Genomic DNA, 5000 nt, shown 5'->3' with positions numbered 1-5000 from the left:
AGGCATGTCAGAGCGAAAGACAGTAATTTCGAATGAGCCAAGAAAGAGCGGTGCGGGGCCGGTCGGAGCGCACCCTTTTCTCGGTGGCTGGCGGGCGAGAGAGTGCTGCGTCGCCGGCATCGGCGTCGAAAGAAGCCGAGCCGAAAAAAGTTAAAGTACAAACGTGCAAGCATACTAGCCTAACCCTAGGTAAGGCATGTCAGAGCGAAAGACAGTAAACTCGAATGAGCCAAGAAAGAGCGGTGCGGGGCCGGTCGGAGCGCACCCTTTTCTCGGTGGCTGGCGGGCGAGAGAGTGCTGCGTCGCCGGCATCGGCGTCGAAAGAAGCCGAGCCGAAAAAAGTTAAAGTACAAACGTGCAAGCATACTAACCTAACCCTAGGTAAGGCATGTCAGAGCGAAAGACAGTAATTTCGAATGAGCCAAGAAAGAGCGGTGCGGGGCCGGTCGGAGCGCACTCTTTTCTCGGTGGCTGACGGGCGAGAGAGTGCTGCGTCGCCGGCATCGGCGTCGAAAGAAGCCGAGCCGGAAAAAGTTAAAGTACAAACGTGCAAGCATACTAACCTAACCCTAGGTAAAGCATGTCAGAGCGAAAGACAGTAATTTCGAATGAGCCAAGAAAGAGCGGTGCGGGGCCGGTCGGAGCGCACCCTTTTCTCGGTGGCTGGCGGGCGAGAGAGTGCTGCGTCGCCGGCATCGGCGTCGAAAGAAGCCGAGCCGAAAAAAGTTAAAGTACAAACGTGCAAGCATACTAGCCTAACCCTAGGTAAGGCATGTCAGAGCGAAAGACAGTAAACTCGAATGAGCCAAGAAAGAGCGGTGCGGAGCCGGTCGGAGCGCACCCTTTTCTCGGTGGCTGGCGGGCGAGAGAGTGCTGCGTCGCCGGCATCGGCGTCGAAAGAAGCCGAGCCGAAAAAAGTTAAAGTACAAACGTGCAAGCATACTAGCCTAACCCTAGGTAAGGCATGTCAGAGCGAAAGACAGTAATTTCGAATGAGCCAAGAAAGAGCGGTGCGGGGCCGGTCGGAGCGCACCCTTTTCTCGGTGGCTGGCGGGCGAGAGAGTGCTGCGTCGCCGGCATCGGCGTCGAAAGAAGCCGAGCCGAAAAAAGTTAAAGTACAAACGTGCAAGCATACTAACCTAACCCTAGGTAAGGCATGTCAGAGCGAAAGACAGTAATTTCGAATGAGCCAAGAAAGAGCGGTGCGGGGCCGGTCGGAGCGCACCCTTTTCTCGGTGGCTGGCGGGCGAGAGAGTGCTGCGTCGCCGGCATCGGCGTCGAAAGAAGCCGAGCCAAAAAAAGTTAAAGTACAAACGCGATGCTAATGAGCGAGCCGTTGTCTCGACTAATATGTAGGGGGCGTTCGATCGAGCGTCTGGCTTGAGCGCTTGTCGGCCTAGCAGAACGGTCGCATTGTTATGCCCGGGTTTTAGGCACCGCTGCAGGCGGCCGGCAGAGCTCTTGTTTGTGCGAAACTGAATGGATCGAGCCCGAGAGAGGGCGAGCAAAGAAAAAACGCAAATCGCTCCGCCTGGCACTGCCGGCGAGAGCGTGGACGTCGCGGCCAGCGACTGTCGAAGCTGAGTACGGCCGCAGGCGATCGCCTCGGTCTTAAACGAATGCGACGAGCACGCGCCGGGCGGCCCAGCAAGGGCCGAGCGCAGCTGTCGCAGCTATCTGGTTGATCCTGCCAGTAGTGATATGCTTGTCTCAAAGATTAAGCCATGCAGGTGCAAGTACGAGTTCTCGTAAAGCGAAACTGCGAATGGCTCATTAAATCAGTCTTGGTTTATTTGGTCTCGTAAGCGAAGTGGATAACTGTGGTAATTCTAGAGCTAATACATGCATTAAGCGCCGACTTCGGGAGGCGCGCTTTTATCAGATCAAAACCGACCGGGTTCGTCCTGTGACGTTTGATGACTCTGGATAACCACGCGGATCGTACGGTCTCTGCACCGACGACGTATCATTCAAGTGTCTGCCCTATCAACTGTCGAAGGTACGCTACGTGCCTACCTTTGTGATAACGGGTAACGGGGAATCAGGGTTCGATTCCGGAGAGGGAGCCTGAGAAACGGCTACCACATCCAAGGAAGGCAGCAGGCGCGCAAATTACCCATTCCCGACACGGGGAGGTAGTGACGAAAAATAACAATACAGGACTCTAACGAGGCCCTGTAATTGGAATGAGTACATCCTAAAACTCTTAACGAGTATCCATTGGAGGGCAAGTCTGGTGCCAGCAGCCGCGGTAATTCCAGCTCCAACAGTGTATGCTAAAGTTGTTGCGGTTGAAAAGCTCGTAGTTGGATTTTGGGCGAGCGCCGCCGGTCCGTCGCAAGGCGTGTCACTGGTTGCGTTCGCCTCACCTTCGGTTCTCCGTCGGTGCTCTTGACTGAGTGTCGGCGGTGGCCGATAAGTTTACTTTGAAAAAATTAGAGTGTTCAAAGCAGGCTGTTCGCCTGCATAGTGTTGCATGAAATAATGGAATAGGACCTCGGTTCTATTTTGTTGGTTTTCGGAGCACGAGGTAATGATTAAGAGGGACAGACGGGGGCGTCCGTACTCTGCCGTTAGAGGTGAAATTCTTGGATCGGCGGAAGACGAACTACTGCGAAAGCATTCGCCAAGAATGTTTTCTTTAATCAAGAGCGAAAGTCAGAGGTTCGAAGACGATCAGATACCGTCCTAGTTCTGACTATAAACGATGCCAACTAGCGATCGGGAGGCGTTACCATGACGACCTTTCCGGCAGCTTCCGGGAAACCAAAGTCTTTGGGTTCCGGGGGAAGTATGGTTGCAAAGCTGAAACTTAAAGGAATTGACGGAAGGGCACCACCAGGAGTGGAGCCTGCGGCTTAATTTGACTCAACACGGGGAAACTCACCCGGCCCGGACACAGGTAGGATTGACAGATTGAGAGCTCTTTCTTGATTCTGTGGGTGGTGGTGCATGGCCGTTCTTAGTTGGTGGAGCGATTTGTCTGGTCAATTCCGATAACGAACGAGACTCTGGCATGCTAAATAGTTACGCGACCTTCTCGGTCGGCGTCTAACTTCTTAGAGGGACTAGTGGCGTTTAGCCACACGAGATTGAGCAATAACAGGTCTGTGATGCCTTTAGATGTCCGGGGCCGCACGCGCGCTACACTGAGTGAAGCAGCGAGTGTCTAACCTAGGCCGAAAGGTCCGGGTAACCCGTTGAACCTCATTCGTGATTGGGATAGGGACTTGCAATTGTTTCCCTTGAACGAGGAATTCCCAGTAAGCGCAAGTCATCAACTTGCGTTGATTACGTCCCTGCCCTTTGTACACACCGCCCGTCGCTACTACCGATTGAATGGTTTAGTGAGATCCTTGGATCGGCCCCGTCGCGGCTGGCAACGGCCGCGTCGGCGTGTCGAGAAGACGATCAAACTTGATCATTTAGAGGAAGTAAAAGTCGTAACAAGGTTTCCGTAGGTGAACCTGCGGAAGGATCATTACCGAAGGTGGTGGTAGGCCCCGGCCGACCGCGCACTGAATTGTCTTTGGGTGCCGCCGAGAGTGCGGCCGTCAATCGGGGTTCCGCCCCGTGCGACACGCGTAACACGTTGGCATAGCAAGGCAGCCGAGTGCGATGGTGGCTTCTGGGCACCGCGCTCGATGTGCCGCCGGCCCAGCCCGGCGGTCGCTCGGCGCCGTTTGTTGGTGTTTTTGTGCAGTTGTTGTCGGTGGTGGTTTTGTGGTCGATCCCACAGTGTGACGTCCGCGCGCTTCGGCGCCGGGCGAAACGTCGAGGACGACTCTTAACGGTGGATCACTCGGCTCGCGAGTCGATGAAGGACGCAGCCAAGTGCGAGAAGTAATGTGAATTGCAGAACACATTGAACGTCGACCTTCTGAACGCGAATTGCGGTCTCGGGTCAATCCCGGGACCGCGTCTGCCTCAGGGTCGCGTTCGTCCTCACCCGAGGGCCGTCGCCTGGCCTCTGCGAAAACGGCCGGGCGTCGCCCCAAGTTGAAGCGGTCGCCGAGCTTTCTCGGCGCGACCGCGTGTCCCGTACACCGCCGGCCCCTCGACGTGTTCAACTACGTTCGAGGGGCGGGTCCAGGTCGGTCGGTCCGGTCACGAGATCAAGACCGACCGTGGGCCAAGGCGGCGACGGTACGCGCTCGGTCGGCGCCGGCGGCGACGACTTGCGATGCCAGCGGGCCGTGTAAGAAGCGGCCCGCTTGACACATACGACCTGAGTTCAGGCGAGAGCACCCGCTGAATTTAAGCATATTATTAAGCGGAGGAAAAGAAACCAACAGGGATTCCCTGAGTAACGGCGAGTGAACCGGGAAGAGTCCAGCGTCGAATCTGCGCGCTTTTCGAGCGCGCCGAGTTGTGACGTACGGAAGTCCCAGTGCGGCTGACGGCGAGCGCCGGTGTCCTTCTGATCGAGGCCTCGTCCCACGGCGGGTGTTAGGCCCATAGGGGCGCTTGCCTTGGCCGCTTCGGGTCTTCTCGGAGTCGGGTTGTTTGGGAATGCAGCCCAAAGCGGGTGGTAAACTCCACCTAAGACTAAATACGGTCGCGAGACCGATAGCGGACAAGTACCGTGAGGGAAAGTTGAAAAGCACTTTGAAGAGAGAGTTCAAGAGTACGTGAAACCGTTGAGAGGCAAACGGGAGGGCCCGTCAGGTCGCCGGCTCGCTTTCAGTTGGGTGCGGGGGCGCGCCGTCTCGGTTCGCGGACGCTTAAGGCGCCGCTGCCGAGTCGGCTCGCGCACCGTCTCAGCGCACTAGCGACCGGCGCGGGTCACGACCGGTTTTCCGTCGGTCTAAGTCCCCGCGCGAAGGTGGCCTCCGCTCCGGCGGGGGTGTTACAGCGCGCGGGCGGTGCGGCCCTGCGGCGGATCGAGGAAAGGATGCCGCGCGCTCTCTGTGTGCGGCCGTCGCCGTTCGGCTGGCTTGTCGTTCGCCTGCACTGTACGCAGTGCCGGTGTTCGGCGGGCTGCCGCTTCGGTGGCGCGC

The 5000-nt window shown here is 57.1% G+C and overlaps 2 non-coding genes and 1 pseudogene across 2 annotated transcripts; all 3 read left to right on the top strand.

Moving 5' to 3' along the window:
- Positions 1-1674: 1674 nt before the first annotated feature.
- On the top strand, positions 1675-3484 carry LOC144430267 (small subunit ribosomal RNA). Its single transcript, XR_013479421.1, has one exon. It is a non-coding gene; the product is annotated as a small subunit ribosomal RNA (ribosomal RNA).
- A 298-nt stretch (positions 3485-3782) lies between these two features.
- Positions 3783-3936, top strand: LOC144430222 (5.8S ribosomal RNA). Its single transcript, XR_013479378.1, has one exon. It is a non-coding gene; the product is annotated as a 5.8S ribosomal RNA (ribosomal RNA).
- Positions 3937-4224: 288 nt separating this feature from the next.
- Positions 4225-5000, top strand: part of LOC144430291 (large subunit ribosomal RNA) — a 3695-nt pseudogene continuing 2919 nt past the window's right edge.

This window comes from Styela clava, chromosome 11 (assembly GCF_964204865.1).
Source record: "Styela clava chromosome 11, kaStyClav1.hap1.2, whole genome shotgun sequence".
Taxonomy (NCBI): Eukaryota; Metazoa; Chordata; class Ascidiacea; order Stolidobranchia; family Styelidae; genus Styela; species Styela clava.
The sequence above is the reverse complement of the archived record's forward strand: the minus strand, read 5'-3'. Positions and strand labels throughout refer to the sequence as shown.